Source organism: Marmota monax, unplaced genomic scaffold (genome assembly GCF_021218885.2).
Source record: "Marmota monax isolate L192 unplaced genomic scaffold, Marmota_monax_Labrador192_F-V1.1 WCK01_AAM20220418_F8-fsc00121, whole genome shotgun sequence".
NCBI lineage: Eukaryota > Metazoa > Chordata > Mammalia > Rodentia > Sciuridae > Marmota > Marmota monax.
In genome coordinates, this window is record NW_026693351.1 from 1,263,001 (window position 1) to 1,281,549 (window position 18,549).

General features: G+C 49.5%; 2 long non-coding RNA genes across 4 annotated transcripts; both read right to left on the reverse strand.

Moving 5' to 3' along the window:
• Window positions 1–2,394: 2,394 nt before the first annotated feature.
• Window positions 2,395–5,786, reverse strand: LOC124101136 (uncharacterized). Its single transcript, XR_006854539.2, has 2 exons — window positions 4,465–5,786; window positions 2,395–3,038 (listed from the first exon to the last, which is right to left on the reverse strand). It is a non-coding gene; the product is annotated as an uncharacterized LOC124101136 (long non-coding RNA).
• A 187-nt stretch (window positions 5,787–5,973) lies between these two features.
• Window positions 5,974–16,408, reverse strand: LOC124101135 (uncharacterized). Of its 3 annotated transcripts, XR_009228017.1 has the most exons (8): window positions 16,135–16,408; window positions 15,919–16,001; window positions 14,932–15,146; window positions 13,073–13,281; window positions 10,949–11,114; window positions 10,398–10,528; window positions 10,223–10,302; window positions 5,974–7,250 (listed from the first exon to the last, which is right to left on the reverse strand). It is a non-coding gene; the product is annotated as an uncharacterized LOC124101135 (long non-coding RNA). The 3 variants fall into 3 exon arrangements; XR_009228018.1 differs by lacking the exon at window positions 10,223–10,302 and having other exon boundaries at window positions 16,135–16,407; XR_009228016.1 differs by lacking the exons at window positions 5,974–7,250; window positions 10,223–10,302; window positions 10,398–10,528; window positions 10,949–11,114 and having other exon boundaries at window positions 12,962–13,281; window positions 16,135–16,395.
• Window positions 16,409–18,549: the final 2,141 nt, after the last annotated feature.

The following is an 18,549-nucleotide window of genomic DNA, read 5'->3' on the forward strand; positions in this document are numbered from 1 at the left end:
TTATTAATTTTTTCAGGAGCCTTAAAACTTCTTTTTTTAAAAATATTTTTTAGTTGCTGATAGATCTTTATTTATTTATTTATTTTTAATACGTGGTGCTGAGAATTGAACCCAGTGCCTCACACATACCAGGCATGTGCACTACCACTGAGCCCCAGACCCAGCCCCAAAACTTCTTTTTATATCAACATGTAAATTTATTCCTATACTTCTGAGCAAAGAGGGCAGGAGAGGGCCAATACAGCCTGCTCTGGGTTCCATAAAACAAAGCCTACAAGCTGATCGGATACATATTTTTCTGCACAAAGAGCTCATGGAATATGACTGCCTTTTTGGACTTGGGGTCAGTGGCCAGGCCAGTAAAGTTCCTGGGGCCTGTGCTAGTGCACAGGGATGCCTGTCCTCAGTGCCCTGTGCCAGGCATGCTGATCACACCTCCAAGCACTTGCCACGCTGTGCCCTGCCCAGCCTGCTGACACTCCTGCACCTGCAAAACTCTCACGCCCCATCCAGGCTGAGCTCTGGGGCAACCCCTCTGAGACGCCTCCCTCATCACCTGGCTGAGCATCCCCACCACCCTCCACCTGCTCCTGCATCGCCCCGCACCACCCTCTGCCTTCACACTGCCCCTCTTTGTCCCCTCCCCTCTGAAGCCCGCATGCATCCTGGAGCATCCCCTGCACACAATAGGTGCACTCCCCAGGGCTCTGAACTGAGCACAAGGGCTTTTTAGGAGTCTCTTTTGTTTTCAGTATCAGGCAGTCCATGGTGACAAGGTGCCTGGTCCTTTTCATCTAATCTGCAGCTTCCAATAAGTGAAGGACAGGAAAACTGCAAAGGCAGGTGTGCTCCAATGGCCTGACACCTAGGGTCACCAGGTTCTGAGCAGGCCCGAACTCCTGCCCAAATGGTTTTACTGAAGAATAAATAGGTGGTGAACTTAGATGCTCTGCTTCTGTATGCACTTTAGGGTTCTGAGTATCCTGGGTCCACCCAATGCTGCCAGGATGCTGGGGAGACCAGACTCCGGTTGTGACTGTAGAAATTCTGTGGTTCCCAAAGCCTTTCTCGACCCTGACCTGACTTGGTCCTCACCATCACCTGTGCCTTGGTTGTCTGTGACAGAGGTGGGTTTCAGGTGTCTACTTCTACATCCTTCCACCACCGATTCTGCCACCCTGAGCCAACCCTCAGAGCGTACAGTTCTGCAAAGGGGAGATTTTGGCTGGCTGAGTCTTTGGACCCTGTCCTGCTTGATCTGAACACACTGGGACCCCCACCATGCACTTTTTTTCTGGGAAGCCACCCTGCTATCCATGCCAGGTGACAATAACACCCCTGAGTTCTCCCCTTGGTCTAATTGCTTTCAAATTATCTGAATGGAAACAAATCTCAGTATGCAAGAGATGTAACTTTTTTTTTTTAATTCAACTTATTTCACTTTAAGCCCTGAGTGGTGGACCTTAATTTGGCTGCACAGAAGGGCCACCTGGCCCTGCTCAGGGTCACGTGTCTGGATGCCTTTTTGTGTTGTCTTCTCCACCTCCCCTCTGATCCCTGTCTCCCAGTCACTCCAGTTCTGCTGAACAACAGAGTAGAGAAAAGCAACTTCCATCTCATCCTCAGGAGGTCCTGCGGCAGCCTCTGCAGGCAGTGTGCTCGGGGATTGAGGACCTGCTGTTCTAACCATGTCTACCTCCCCTGGCTGCAAGAATTCTGCAGCCCCACTTTGGTTTTTGTTTGTTTGATCATTTGTTTTGGGTTTGGGTGTTGGGGATTCCACCTGGGGCGTCCAGCATGCTAGTCAAGAGCCCTACTACTGAGCTACATCCCCAGCCCTGTTTAAAAATTTTATTTTGAGACAGAGTCAAGCTAAGTTGCTGAGTCTGGCCTTCAACCTGCAATCCTTCTGCCTCAGCCTCCCGAGTAGCTGAGGGTATAGGAGTGTGCCACCAGGCCCAGCTAGTCACATTTTGCTGAGTGGAGTTACTCCTTTCCAATCCTGCTGCCCATTCAGGTCCACTTGGGAAGGGAGGCACAGAGACCCAAACTCCCCTGGGGGATCTGTGATCCACCTCAGTCCTGAACCAAACCTGGGAGCAAAGTGGAGAAGAAGGACAATACCCAGGTGTCCCAATTAACTGAAGGAGCAAAGTGGAGAAGAAGGACAATACCCAGGTGTCCCAATTAACTGAAGGCCCAATGTTGGTGTTGTGTGGGGATGGGGAGGATTCAGGTGGCAAGATGATAGGAAGGATGTCAAGATATTCCCACAATCCATCCGTTCCTTCCTTCATTCTGCGCGTGTGGGCACTTGCCATGTGCCGGCTTCCTAGAAATGGAAAGATGAAACATGGACCCTGTCCTGGAGGGTTCATGAAGGAAGGAGGGGGATTACAACCAACAATTTTATTACTGGGAGAGGGTAGCATACATTTAGGAAACTGAGTGCCACAGCAATGGTGTTTCGGGAAGAGAAATCTGACTCACTGCCTGGGGCTGGGGTGGAGGCCCGGTGGGACAGCCCGGAGTGAGGCCCTGGTGCAATTCCCAGTGTCAAACAACAACAAAAGTCTGCCATTCGACTCAGCGGCCTCACTGATAGGTTTCTTCAGGCTGAACCCACTGTTGATTCATTCAGTCAGTGTCACCGTGGCAGTCACTGGGGGTGTGGTGACAAGGCCCTGCTCTCATGGAGCTTGCATTCTCATGGGAGAGGCAGACCCCAAAGAAACAATGGAAGAAACTAGGAAGGAACTGGACAAAGACTGGGGCTGTGTATTAGTTTCCTGTAGCTGCTATAACAAATAGCCACAAACTTCATGAATTCAAGAAACAGGAACTTATTCCTCACAGTCCTGGAGAACAGAAGTCTGAAATCAAGGCATCAGTAGGGTTGGCTCCTAGCCTCTCTCCCAGATCATGGGGGTTGGTGAGGAGCTTCGTGTCCCCTAGCTCTCAGATGCCTCTGTCCCAACCCATCACGTGCCACAGGGTATTCTTCTCTCCTGTGTCTCTTTGCCACATTTTTTCTCTTCCTATAAGGACACCAATAATTTGATTGGGGTCAACTACAGTATGACCTCATCTCCACCCTCCCTTTTCTCTACTCTTTGAAGAATAGTTTTACTGAGACCTAATTCACATACTCTACAATTTGCCCATTTAAAATGTACATGATCTAAAGTTGTTTAGTATATTCAGAGAGTTGCACGGCAATCACCTCAATCTAATGTTAGAATATTCTAGTCATCCCAAAGAGAAATCTCTTTTCTATACTAATGATCTGCTACTCTCCATTCCCCTTAGTATCCTCACCCAAAGCAACTACCATTCATGTTCTATCTTTATTGATTTGCCTATTCTGCACATTTCTTTTTAAAAATTTTTTAGATATACATGACAGTAAAGTGTATTTTGACATATTATACATACACACAGTAAAATTTATTCTAATTAGGATCCCAATCCTGTGGTTGTACATGAGGTGGAGTTTCACTGGTTATGTATTCATCTATGAACATAGGAAAGTTATGTCCGATTCATTCTACTGTGTTCCTATTCCCATCCCCCCTCCCTTCCCTTCATTCCCCTTTGTCTAATCTATACTTCCTCTCCCTACCCTCCCTTGTTATGGGTCACCATCCACATTTAGAGAGAACATTTGACCTTTGGTTTTTTAGGATTGGCTTATTTCACTTAGCATAATAGTCTCCTGATTTTTACTGGCAAAAGTCATAAATTCACTTTTTTATAACTGAGTAATATTCCATGTGTATATATACCCCATTTTCTTTATCCATTCATCTGTTGGAGGGCTCTAGGTTAGTTCCATAGCTTAGCTACTGTGAAGTAGTTCAGCTACTATCAACATTGATGTGACTGCATCACTGTAGTATGCTGATTTTAAGTCCTTTGGATATATATACCAAGGAATAGTACTACTGGGTCAAATGGTGTTTCCACTCCAAGTTTTCTAATGTATCTCCATACTGCTTTCTAGAGTGATTGCCTTAATCTGCATTCCCCCAGCAACGTATGAGTGTGCCTTTTCCCCACACCCTCGCCAACATGTACTGTTCCTTGTATTCTTGATAATTGCCATTCTGATTGGAGTGAGATGAAATCTCAGTGTAGTTTTGATTTGCGTTTCTCTATTTGCTTGAGATGAGGAACATTTTTCTTACATTTGTTGACCATTTGTCTTTCTTCTTCTGTGAAGCACCTGTTCAGTTCCTTTGCCCACTTTTTGATCGGGTTTTGTTTTGTCGTGAAGCAAGTTTTTAGTTTGATCCCTTTCCATTTATTCATTCTTTTTTAAAAATATTTTGTTAGTTGTTGATGGACATTTATTTATTTATATGTGGTACTGAGAATCAAACCCAGTGCCTCACCCATACTAGGCAAGCCCTCTACCACTGAGCCACAACCCCAGCCCCTCCATTTATTCATTCTTGATCTTACTTCTCATTGAGGAAGTCCGTTCTTAAGCTGACGTGATGGAGTGTTGGGGCTACGTTTTCTTCTACTAGGTGCAGCGGTGTGACGTCATCATAACGGGCCTGCATCTGCAACTATTCCCAAACAAGGTCAGTCATGGTCACTTGGGGTTAGACACTTCAACGTATCTTTTAAGAGAACACATTAAAGCATTTTGGAGGCTGCATAGAGAACATATGACAGAGGAGAGGGAGGGTGGCCACTTAAACTTGGGTGAGCAGGAAGCCATCTGTGAAGAGGTGACATTTCCCTAGAGCACTGGTGAGGAAACTGTCACTGAGCATCAGGGAAGGGCATTCTAGAAGAGGGAACAGCCAGAGCGGCAGCCTCAAGGCAGGGACAGGTTTGGCACATTTCAAGGACCTGCAATAAGGCTGGTGTAGCTGGTGTCTAATGGCACAGGGAGGGAATATCATGATGAGCTCAGAGAGGGTGACAGGACCAGGGAATGGAGGAATCAGAAACCCAGGTAAGGAGTTTGTGTTTTCCCCTAGAGGAATCAAGTGACAGGAGCTGACCTGTGTGCTAAAAACCTCAGTATGCAGGAACTAATATCCAGGCGTGTTCCTTCTATCACTGATTCCAAAGTATCTGTACATTAATAGGGCGCTAGCTGAATAAGTTCTGTTATATCTATTGCATGGATTGTGAGTTTGAGCTATATGTAGTCATCAGCAAGATGTCTTTGGTACCTTAAGTAAAAAAGTAAGTTGCATAGTAGGGCATCTAGTGTATACACCCATGTATGTGAGTCTTCCTGAAACAATAAAAGCCATCTATTCAAATATGATCTGGAAGCCAGCCCACGGAGATGCATCCGAGTTTCTTTGGACCTTCCCCAACCAGACCTTGCTTGTCAATGGCTCGCCCACCGGGTCGTCACAGTCTTTTAACCTCATACAGCCCCATTCGTGAAGGACTTCCCAGTTCCCTGAGAGTTTCAGGAGGAGTCCCTAGTCGGAAAGACTTCTCTGAATTTCCCCATGTTCATGCTGGGAAAGCTGCTCTGCATGTTTAAATTGCTTATTTATTTATTTATTTATTTATTATTTTTGGTACCTGGGATTGAACTTAGGGGCACTCAACCACTGAGCCACATTCCATTCCCCAGCTCCACCCTTTTTAAATTCGTTCTAATTAGTTATACATGGCAGCAGAATGCATTTCAATTTAATGTATACAAACGGAACACAACTTTTCACTTCCCTAGTTGTACGTGGTGTAGAGTCACACTATTTGGGCGATCATACATGTACCTAGGGTAATGATGTCCACCTCATTCCACCATCTTTCCTGCCCCCATACACCCTTCCTCTCCTCCCTCCCCTTTGCCTAATCAAAGTTCCTCCATTTTTCCCATGTCCCCCCTCCCTGTTATGGATCAGCATCCACTTATCAGAGTGAACATTCCACCTTTGGTTTTTTTGGGGATTGGCTTATTTTGCTTAGCGTGATATTTTCCAACTCCATCCATTTACCTGAAAATGCCATAATTTTATTCTCTTTTATTGCTGAGTAATATTCCATTGTGTATATATGCCAGTTTCTTTGTCCATTCACCTACTGAAGGGCATCTAGGTTGGTTCCATAGCTTAGCTATTGTGAATTGAGCTGCTATAAACATTGATGTGACTGTGTCACTATAATATGCTGATTTTAAGTCCTTTGGGTATAAAATGAAGAGTGGGATAGCTGGGTCAAATGGTGGTTCCATTCCAAGTTTTCTAAGGAATCTCCATACTGCTTTCCTTAGTGGTTGCACCAATTTCCACAGCCCCTTTTTATATTTTATTTTGAGGCAGGGTAATGGGGTCTCTCTAAGTTTTTTAGGGCCTCATTAAGTTGTTGAGGTTGGCTTTGAACTCGCCATCCTCCTGCCCCAGCCTCAGGAGCTGCTGGGATTTACAGGCATGTGCCACCACACCCAGCTCATATATCTTCTTTAACACCTAAAGATAATTAGGTAGAAGGGTAGGAAAAGTTATTTCTATTAGTCAAACACCTGGAGACAACCCAAACGCCCATCAACCATAGAACACATTTGTACACTGCTGTGTGGTCATTATTATGAGGTAACCCACAGACCCAGAAGGATGATCTAAGCTACATGCAAAACTTACATTAAGTGAAAAAAGCTGAACTCGGCGAACACACAGACATGAGTCCATCCATATAGAGTTAGAAAACCGGCTGGACCCACCTGCATTACTTGTTGCATATTTAATTGTCTTTATAAGGCTACAAAGAAAAATCAGACACCTGATGGGGGGAGGGGTGACTGGGGAAACCACAATCTCCCATTTCTTGAACCGAACTCTACTTTGGCTCACTAATAATTTGTTGAGCTGTAAGCATATATTTTGTGCATATTTATGTCTCTATATTATGCACTTGGCCTTCCACACCCAGAGGTCCCCCCTCTGTGGATTGAACCAATCGTAGACTGAAAGTGTTTTTTTTAAATTGTATCTGTATTGAACATGTATAGATGTTTTCCTTGTCATTATTCCCTAAATAATACACATTCCCTCAATGTCATTATTCCCTAAATAACTTTTTACGTAGCACTTACATTACATTAGGTATCTGAAATAATCGAGGGATGATTTAAAGTATCTGAGAGGATTATGTAGTTATGTGCAAATACTTGCCATTTCATGATAAGGGACTTGAACTTCTGTGATTTTTTTGTGTCCTTGGGGGCTCCATGAACCAATTTCCCTTTAATACTGTTTTCAAAATATAGAAGGCTAGAAAATAAACAAATAAATGAAGTTAAAGTTCATGACTTTTTTTTTTTTTTAAGATAATGGGATTTAAGGTGAAGATTTGCACAGACCGGCTCTGGAACTCTGTGGAGGTGATTTTCAGTTTGCTTGGTGTGTCTGTCTGTCTGTCCGTCTCTCTCTCCTTCTTGCTCTTTCTATTCCCCTAGTTCCTCCGCATCCCACCTTCTCTCTCTCCTTTCTCTCCCACAAACCCCCTGCTCTCCTCGAACGCTCACCCATGGCTTAGCACAGGCAGCCCCCACCTCCCTTCTGTCTCCTCTGAGAGCTGGCAAGTTTGTTCCAAGTTCAGGTTCATGAAAAAGAGTACCTGGCTGACCCCTGTTGGGCACCAGCCACTCATGGATTGCCTGCCCTGGGTCAGGCCCCTGTCTGGGCCAATTGCTAATGACCAGAGTTGGGGAGGTGGGTGAGTAGCGGCAGTGTGGTAAGGGGCCAAGATGGTCGGGGTCTCTGAGAGGGCTGAGCACCCCTCGACATACACAAGGACAGGGTGGTGTGGAGCTGGGCCCACAGCTGGGCAAAGGGACCTGATTATCTGAAGCTCCAACAAGAACAAGAGGCCAGCTAGGCCTGGAAGAACCCAGGACCCCCAGCTTCCCCAGGCTCTCCCTGCCCAGGATGCAGAGCCTTCCAGATCAGCTGTCACATGGGACCTGGTCCCACTCCAGGTCCATGTGAAGCCATGGCCCCGGACACTGTGTTGACAGCTGTGTCCAGCATCTGGGCTCCCTCCCCTTCTCCAGGAATCCCATCTATGGGTTAGCCAATATGAACATCCCCCCCAAGATGTGGCAACTCTTTGGTAGTTTTAAAACCATTTCTCTTCTCTCGCCGTGTCACTATGTCCCCTTTTCGGGAGGTCAGCTGGGCAGGATGAGTTTCCCTACAATTGCTCTTTTCTTCCTCCAGGGAGGCCTTCTTGGCCTCTCCTGGCCTCCCCCATTCCCTGTGTGGCCCTATGGCCTTTGTCACCTTCAGCCCTCTCTGTGGTCCTGCCCTGGTTCCATGCACAGCTCTCTGCCTGTGCAGCGTGAGAGGTGGGGCCAGGCCTTCTGCAGGGACAACGGTATGGTGACTGTTGCTGAGAGCACCTGGTGCTTCTCCACACAGAGCCCCAGCTCTAACAAGGAGCAACTTCCTCCCCAGTTGGGTGTGTTCGAGCAACTTCCTCAGGGTCCCCCAGCACTTAAGTGGCACAGCCAGGATTGGACCTGGTCCCTGTCTAGACCACGTCCCTGGGCCTGTCCACTCTGTGAACCTCCGAACATGATCCTTTGGGCTTAATTCCCCATTTACCCCTGGGAGCAGACTCCATGCTTGACATTCTTTCCTTACAGAGAAGAAAACTGAAGATCAGAGAAATGCGTGGTCAAGACCACTGGTTTCAAGCCCTGAGAGTTCTCTGCTGCCTTCTTCCAGTTCCTCTGTGTTCCTCTAGGGACAAAGACCAATGTGAACTCTGCCTTCTTTCCATATTAGCTGGCCTGCTATGAACAAACCACCAGCTGAGGGTCAGAGGTGATGGGTCTGTCTTCCTGTCCATCCATCCATCCACTCACCCCCACATCTGCCTGTTGGTTCATCCATCTTTCCATCCACCCACAGTCTGTCCATTCCATCAATTCAGTGATATGACAATTGACAGATGAGGAGCGCTCATAAAAAAAAAAAATTAAAAATGGATCCAAATATCTTTGATTCACGTGATTCAAATGGTTCAATTTAAATTGGGTAAACAGATAAAATGTTGATGTCTATAAAATAATCTGCTAAATTCATCCTATCATCTATCTATCTATCTATCTATCTATCTATCCATCCATTCATCTTCCATTCCACATCATCAAGGAGTTCACAATCCTGTAGATAAAGGACTCACACTGCACACATACACACACCCATGTACACAGATATTGACATGCACAAGCGTACACATATAATCACTTATGTACATGTTTAAATACTCCTCATAAGAAGCATATGTGCTGTGCCCTGGGACTTTGAACTTGCACCTGGTAATAAAATGTCAGAAAAGTTCCTTCTTTGAGTGGTCCTGTCCTCTCACCCCCTCTGTCAGGTACAGTGCCGAGGGCCAGCAGGACAGAAATGAAGCCAGCCTGACTCTGAAAAACATCCAGATGAAGCTGTCCTGGGATTTTCCAGGAGGAGCCGGAGGCAGAGGCCAGCTGCAGGCCCAGTATTTATTCCCTGAAGCCAAGAGGCTAAGGGCCGGCTCAGCAGGCAGTCCCAGCCCGTCTTCCAATGGCTCTGTGGCTTGAGAAAGGGACACAGCATCTCTGGGCTACAGAGTAGCATAGCTTGGTGGTGGCTGCTTTCCGATGAGCAGAGCTCCTGAGCAGAGCGGAGCATGGTTTCTGATCCTACCCAGTCATGACGGAGGGGACGAGGCACCCCTCCCTGTCCAGGTGATCTCAGCCTCCCAGCTAGCTGCAGTTCTTTTCCAATGAAGGAGTCTCAGGGACTTGTGCATCCCCCTTTCCCTCCACTCAGGACAGAGATCTAAAAATGTCCTGCGTCTTTCCACCCCTTCTGCACCCTCTTTCTACTAGAAACACTATCAAGATGCTTTCTTCTCATGGCGGGGAGGAGCTCTGGTTTCTGATTTACTTTATCCACGTCAAGGGCACTGGGCCGGAAGGGAAGAACCCAGTAAAGCACCGGCCATGGGGTCCTGGCTGGGACAGACCCAGCAGCCTCACCTCCACCGGATTCTCTGGTTAAAGCAAGCCTCAGGTCAGCCTGGGTGTAAGGTCAGGGGAGGAGCTGTCATGTCATTACCAAGGACCCAGAGAGAGGGAGGAGGAAGGTGTGGGAGACTGTGTGTGATCTCCCTCTGGTGACCACCGAGGGCTTTGGCCATACGCTCACCATCCCTCTTGCAAGCCATGAAAGTTGGAAATACAAGGACCTACCTTGGGATAGGGTTGGGGAAGATTGTGCCACGTCCTGGTGGCTCCAAGCCAGAATTTCTCAGACTGGCATGAGCGGCTTCCTTTTGAAAATTTAAAAGACTTTCATGTAGAAATGCATTTAAACATGTTCTGAGCTAGCTGCATAGCCCGAGTCCCACCAGGAATTTCCATGTACCTGGGTCTGTTTTCTTTCCAGCCCAAGGCACCAGGGTCAAGCAGAAATATTTGGATGGTCATGGGAGATTGAAGAAAAGAGCCACCAGAGGCCATCATGAGACAGGATATGCCCACAGCTCCTCCGGAGTTCTAGATGGGGAGAGCAGAGGGAAACTGAGTCACAACATGGTAGCTCTGGTTGAGAAGAACTTCCTCCCAGCAGCTAGGGGTATGTCCACAACATACATGGCAATTTCATATCATCTGCCTCTGGAAGAACACCTCTGCGTGTTTGGGAGCAGCAAGCCTGGGAGGAATACTTTGGGTGGGAGGTGAGGTGACACATTTGGATAGAATTGATTTGTAAAGGAGACTGAGGAGCTACAGAACCTCTGAGTCCCCTACAGTCTGGCCAAAAGAGATCTTTGCTCCTAACAGCAGCCACCTTTGCTTGAATGCTGGGTGCTAGGTTGTCATTGTGAATCCTCCAACAATCCAGCAAGGGAAGCAGATGAAGACACAGGTTCAGAGAGGTTAAGTAAGCTGCTCAGAGTCAAACAGCACTCCTACCTGCTCCGTCTTCTTCCACAGCCAGGAGTCTCCCTAGCCCTGACTCAGTCTCCTCCTCCAGAGGCTTCTGCTTTGGGTTGGGCGCATGAGAGAAGTGGTTGCCTTTGCCCTGTGTTCACCTTTGCCAGCCTGCCAGGCAGCCCAGCTCAGAATTAGGTAATTGAGCCTGCAGGTAAACACCAGAGAAGTCCAACCTGTTTTTGTTTCGTTTCAGGAAAACAAAGTGCCAGGAGCTTTCCAGTAAGTTCGGAGAGTTTCTGGCTCAGTGGTGAGTAAACAGGGGCAAGTGCCTTGGGTCCGGAACCTCCCCAGGGCGATCCCCTCCTGCCCGGCTCCTTCCCCACATCAGTGCACAGGGGGGTGACAGCAGTCTGCGGGGCGGTGGGTATGTGTGTGTTTCCTGGGGTCCTCAGGTCAGGACTTCAGGATTTGGAAATGTCGGTGAGGGGGTGTGTGTAGCTTCAGGCCAGGCTTGGGGGCAGCAGGACCTGGGCCTTGGTGCCTGTCTGTGTCCAGCACTGAGCTTGGGGGAGGGCTGCTAGCTGGCAATGGGGGGGATACCAGGCAAGTCCGGCCGTCCCACAAACATGAAGCCCTCCCCAGGGAGGCTAAGGTGCTGGGTCCCTGCAGGAGAGCACACAGGAAGGAATGTGTGGGGTCCCTGGGAGCAGCCGCACGCAGGAGAGGACATGAGATTCCAGGTCCTGCAGTAGGAGGGGCCACAGGACCTGGGGATGGGCAGGGGGCTCAAGGGGGAGCAGTGCCCACATGCAGGTCTGTGCCACATGGGAGCACGGCAGGGAGTGCTCCCATGATTCCTTCTATGGCTGTTGGAGAAAAGCTCCTTAGGGATTTTCTCAGAGCAGACCACAGCCAGGCATCTCCTGGCCCCCTGTGACATGCACAGGGGGACTCACAGGCTCGTGTGCTGCTATTCCCCCACCTGGCCCCGGGCCATTCCACGTTCAAACAGTCTAGAGATGTACCAGTCTCTCTGACAGACTGTGGGCAGCTTGAGGGCAGGACGCACATGAAACTTGGTCCTATGTACCCACCCTGAGCCCGATGGAAACCCAGGGGGGTCTCCGAGTGCAGCAGGGGTGGGCACGTAGGAGCAGTGGTGGGGACGGGCCCTGGGGACAGCACTGGACTGGGAGTCGGGGGCCTGGGCTCTGCCTCCTCCATAGTCACTAGCTTGCAATGTCACCTTTAGTAAAGCAATTTACCTTTCTTCCTCAGTTCCCCCAGCTGTGAAATAGGGGGTGGGGGACCCCAGAGTTATTCTGTTTTTCTGATAATATGTATATAAGCCAGGGCTGCAACCCTGGAGCAGATGGATGGATAGATTAAAGAAAAAGAAAGAAAGATAAATAGAAAGTAGATGAGTAGATGGAGGATAGAAAAAAAATAGGTAGATAGAAAATAGGTGAATAGGTAGATTGATAGATCAATAGATGAATAAATAGATAAATCAATTGATAGAAAATAGTAGGTGGGTAGGTGAATAGATGGAGGACATAAATCAACAGATAGGAGATAGATGGATGAACAGATAGATGAATATAAGAGAATGATAGGTAGATGGTTAGACAGACAGACAGACTGATTGATTTATCACAGAGGCCTGGCTCGCACCCGCCCTGGGGCTACATGTCTCCATGTCTGTTGCTGGAGCTTCAAGTCCACAAAAATTGTAGGGCCAGCTGGGGACCCACAAGGATGGACTGAAGCCCTTATCTTTCTCTGGCCTTGGTGACAAGGGCATGTGGCAGAAGCTGGGGTCCTTTGTCTAAAGCACACACGTGACCAGCTGCTGCTTCACCCTGGGAGGGAAATCAACAGGCCTGCAAGGCTGGCCTGGCCCTGCTGCACCAGGTGGCTGTCCCCTCCCCCTCCTGCCCTCCTGTCCTCTCACGGGGGAGCCCTGGTGGCCCACCTCCTTCAGAAACATGCCAGGAAAGGACTGCTGGGGCACAGAATTCAACAGGGCCAAAGTGACACATTACAAAGACATCACAGTATGATCATGATTCATTTCTTGCACACACACACACCAAAATCACACAAAAGAAAGCTTTTGGGGAAAAAATTCATCCTAAAAGTTTCTGAGCAAACTGAGATGACCTCCAAATAAATGACTGGTCTTCAAATGCGTAGCTCCAAGGTCATTCTTTCCAAGTTGGATACCATTTGGTTCCTCAGCTCCGAGAAGATGGGCCTCCTTGTTTCGTAACTTCTGTGCACACCAACAGCATGGGTGCAAAGCGGGCTGGTGGAGTTCCAGTGGCTTTATTTAGTCACCAGAACCTTGGGCAAGCTTTGCTCTTTCCACCCTGTAACAACCACGGGAGACAGACACTACTAGATCCTCATTCTACAGAAGGGAAACCGAGGCACAGAGACATTAACTAACTTGCCCATGACTTTATAGCCAATGAGTGACCGAGCAAAATCTGAACCAGGCGCTCTGCCTCCAGTGGCCGAGGTCAGACCCACCCCCACTGCCCCTGGGAGTGAGCAGGTGGCGCTTCGTTACAAGGCGCCTCGAGGTGGATTGGTGGGTCGCAGGCAGAACCCTGGGGGTCAGAATTGTGGTTCATTCTCACATTTGGCTCTGGGAGACTGATTCCATTCCAGCCTGGTGTGTCAGAGGGTCTGAGTCGCCTCCCACTGTTTTTCAACTAGTTCCTCAGAAGTGGAGTTCTTGATTTTTTAGCTGGGCCCCTGGTTGCCTGGCCAAAAAAAGACTATTTCCCAACCTCCTTTACAAACGGACGTTGGGAAGGCGCTGGCTGGGTCCTTGGGGGGGGGGGGGCAGGAGTGTACGTATACTGTTTCTGATGGGTTCTTGGGAAGGAAGGGCGGGGCGGACTCTTCTATCAGTTCTTGCTCTGGGAGAAAGGGAAAGACTAAAGATGCAAATGGAATGGCTGGAGCTCCATCTGACACCATGGTGGATCATCTTGGGAATAAAAGTCACATGGAGTGGTGACAAGGTCTAAGAGCTCTGATCCCTGACACTATGGAGCACCACTATATAGCCCTGGGATGCCAACTTCTGGGTTTCAAGAACATAAGGAAGAAACAAACCATCTTGTTAAGCTCTTGCTACTCAGAGTATGTTCTAAGGACCAACAGTATGGACTCCTCCTGGAGCCTATTGGAAATGTACCTTCTTGGGTCCACTCAGATCGAATCAATATCAACAGTTTAGCAGGATCTCTAAGTGATTCGTGTACATGTTACAGTTTGAAAATCACTGTCATCGGCAGGAACTAATTCTAGCTGTTTGCCACTCTGATCACCTTGCTGAGGCTGGCAATTTGCATCCCCCTGTTATCTATCTATCTATCTATCTATCTATCTATCTATCTATCTATCTATCTATCTATCTTTTGTACCACGAATTTAACCCAGAGGGGCTTCACCACCAAGCCACACCCCCAGCTCTTTTTTACGTTTATTTAGAGACAGGGTCTTCCAAGTTCCTTAATACCTCATTAAGGTTATCTGGTGTGAACCACTACCCTGTCCCCACCCCACCCCCCTTACTTTCTACAGTCTCCAGAGGCAGTGGCTTCAAGGGAAGCCTTCCTCAACCAACAGCAAACCATTCTGCCAAAGGTCATCACCCTGATCTTGCTGTGCTGGGCTCTGTAGGAACAATGGGAACTCGATGAGAAACAGAGGTCTCAAGCCCAGGGCCACATCTGTGCATGTTCAGCATCGCTGTCAGTGGACCTGCGGGTGCCTGTGTGTCTGCAGAGAGACTGCGGGACCAGTTGCCGGCATCAACCCCTGAATTGCAGATGCCAATTTGTAAGGCAATAGGAGGAAGCCGAGCCAGCCTCCCCGCCTGTTAAAACAGGAATAAGATCAGATCTGCCTGGGTGTGTGTGTCTAACTGCAAGAATCTTGTGAAGCCAAGAGCCTGGGAAGGCACCATTGTGAAAATCAGGTCTGGGACTGTGGAAAGCACTGACCTGTCCTGAGGATGAAGGCCTTCTGGACCAAGGGGCTGAGTGTGGGATGAGCCACTTCTGGCATGGACCAGGGATGGTGCCATCTGGGGGAGGTCCAAGCAGGGTGTCTGAGGGCTGGTCTGGGTTTCCACTGGCACTCGGAGTTGTCTACATCTCTGGCCTCTCCCTTGCCCCTCTAGGGAGAATTCCTTCACCCTTGATGGCCAGAAGGGCACCTAGTTCCGAGAAACAGGGGCATGGGGACATTGGCACTGTTTGTTTTCTTGCTGCTACCGGCAATGCTCAGCTGTGACCTCCCCTTCTGTCCAGGAAGAGGGGTAGCAGCCAGGGACACAAGAGGCAATGTCATGTGGCCAGAGGGTGTGGCAGTCAGGCCGTGGGGGATCCGGGATGGCAGTTTGTTTCTGTGGGGAGTCGTTTTAGTTCTTCTTTGCTGGATAAACACTCTCTGGACTCCGGCCCAGAAAGTCACCATAAAACCTGGGAGAGAGGACCAGCTTCTACCTGGACACCCTCCTGGGCTGATTCACAAATGTAAATCATTGTAAGACAGAGTTCTGCCATAGAGGAAGTAGTTGTGTGACCTTGGGATACTCCCTTAACCTCTCTGTGCTTTGATGTCCTCCCTGCAAGATGAAGAAGATAAGGCCTCCTCACAGAGTTGATGTGAGCGTAACCTCAGTGAATACAGCCTAAGTGTCGGGAGCAGTCACTGGCACAGACACTGTAGTTTCAGGGCACAGATGGCACTGGCCAAGGCCCTGAGTAATGAAGTTGGGGACTGGGAAGACCGCCTCATGGCTGGAATGGAACGGGTAAATTAAGGCCAAAGGCATACGTGGGGTGTCACCCACCTTCCATACCTGCAGGTGGGGGTCCTTTTTGGATCTTCTAGACGGTCCATCATGAAGCCACCTGCCCACCCCGGCTCTGCACAACTCCTGGTTGAGACCTTCCCGTGGCCCAGGTTGCTCTGCCTGTGCCTACCTGGACAGAGATCCCGGAGGGCACAATCCTGCTGTCCCCTCGTGGTCTGATGCTCAGCTGCAGCAGGGTCTTCATGCAGAAGGCTGTGTGCAGTTTGTCCAACAAGTCAGCCACTCTCAGCCAAGGTTCTGCCAGCCCCCAGCTCCTCCCCACTCATGCCTGCAAGTGCTACCTACTCTAGGTTTGTCCCTAACCTTCCCGTTCTTTGGGACTTACTGCCTTTGCCCAAAGCCTTCTGAGATGACTCCAGGATCTCTCTGGCTTGTCCTCTGATGTCCCACGTCCACTCTGAGCCTGGATCCTTGGATCCTTTCTCCCTGATATGGGTCCTTCAGGGACAGGGGCAGAGCTGGCAGGGAAGCCTGCACCCCCGTGAGCTGCCCGTGCAGCCTCCCGCATTCCTGCCCCAGGTGAAGCTTACTGGCAGGAAGTGAGAGGCAGGTAAGGACCAGGTCACCCAACCCCGAGCCCAGCCTCGTGCTTACACACGCGATGCTTTGTTTCCATCCCTAAGCATTGACCCCAGGTGGCTATGGTCAAAGTGCTGTTGCTGACTACTGGGGCCTGACGATCAGGTGCAGCCAGCCACGGGGCCTGGGCAGATGCCAAAAGGGAGCACACAGGGTCCTCCCAACCAACCCATCTCTGGTTTATTCCCTTGCTTCCTGGCTAAGGGATTCCGTTGTTGGAGCCCATCTCTGCTGGACCCATAGTCCATAAAGAGGGCAATGACCTTGACTGAAATCATCCTCCCACTGGGCTGCAAACCGCAGGCTCTGCAGGCCTGACGTGCTTGTCTCTGATGGGCAAGCAAGAGAGGGCTGAGTGGCCACAGGACAGGGCTTTGCCATCTGGTTGCTGTCACCAGGGGTGGGGGTGCTGTCATTGAACTGTGAGTCAGCATCTCTTTTGTCCTCTCTGCACGGGCTCAAGGGCCTGGCATCACGGTCCAAGCCAACACAGGGAGCTGTGACCCTAACACTCATTCCCTGTGGCTTTCCCTCCCGCGATGCGCCATGGGGAGCAGCCTGCTACCAGCACGTGCATTCCAGTTAGCTGAGCAACTGGGCCCCCAGGAGGGTCCATTTAGAGAGGTTGATCAATGAACCCACTGCTGGGTGCAAGCAGTTCTTGTTACACCCTCAACATGGCAAGCAGAGCAAGAGACTTTTGGTAATGAGAAGATCTGGTGGGCTTAGACCTCTGTCCCAAACTCACACCTCTTATTTCACTCCCCCACTTAGAGGTGGCCATATAACTGGGAACATTTGGAGTGGCTTCCTCTAAGTCCCTCCCCTCCACCCTGATTTCTGGACCTGGCGACCCTATCAATGGGGGCAGGAGAGAGAGGTGCATCATGAGACCCTGGCTTCATGCTGGTCACTGGAGACCTTCCCACTGCAATCTGACAGGGTGCTGTCCTGTGGACTGTGACTCTTCACCACAGAACCCAAGAGGGAGAGTCACATACTGTTCTTGTGCCAGCCCCCCTGGGAGGGATGACCTTCACCTAGGCACCATGTGCCCTCCCCTCTTTGACCTGGGCACTCCTACAGGTGGAATATGGGATCCAGGGTCTTCTTCTATGCCTCACTCAGTCTGTCACGGAGCTGGGGTGACATAGGAGCTGCACACATCCTGCCTTAGCCCTCAGCCACTAAAATTCCACCCATGAGGCTTCCTCAGAGAATTCCAGAGAAGAAGATGGTTCCATGACTATGCCCACGACCTCCTAGGGTGCTGGACAGCTTCCCGATAGCCCCTCACTCTGCTCGGTACAAGGAGGAACCGGCAGGGTCCTATGGACGAGGACAAAAGCTAATGACCTCCTCGGGCACCCCATCCATTAGGCTGGGAGAGGGCAGATTTTTGCATTGTGCTAGGCTAACTTCTCAAAGGACTTCTATAAACACTTCTTAATAATCTGATGCTGTCATTAGTCCCCTGGAAGGTCTCACTAGCTCGTCAGCTTGGTCTGAGCCTCACCATCCCCATTCGTGATATTGGGGATTGCTACAGATGGATCTGGAATGTGCCCCAAAGCCATGTGCTCAGGCTCAGTCACCATCTTGGTGCTAGTGGAAGGTGGTAGGAATTTTAAGAGACAGTCTAGTAGGAGGTCTTAGGTCAGTGAGGGTGCACTCTTGAAGGAGGTAGTGATGCCTGGTCTCTGCCTCTCTCAGTGTCTTTTACTCCCTGGTCCCGAGGTGAGTGTTTTTGGTCTACCATGTTCTCCCACCATGATGCACTACCTCACTGCAGCCCCCAACAATGGAGCCAATGGACCGTGCACTGGAAACTCTAAACCCGAGAGCCCAAAGAGACCTGTTCTCTTTATAAATTGAGTACCTCAGGAATGTGTTATGACAACGGAAATCTGACTGACACAGGGATAGTAGAACCTGCCTCACAGGGATGGTGAGAGAATAAAGGAGAAAGACACATGGAACCTTCCATGCACCCTGGAGGTGCCACTCATGGCCCCCTGTGGCAGTGCAGGCCTGGATGAGGCAGAATGTGGAAGCAAAAGAGCAGGAAAAGAGGTGGGTGGCAGGAGCTTGGACTCTGGAATCAGGCAGACCTGGGCTCAGATCCTGTTCTGTCACTTATTAGCTATGTGACCTAAGTCAA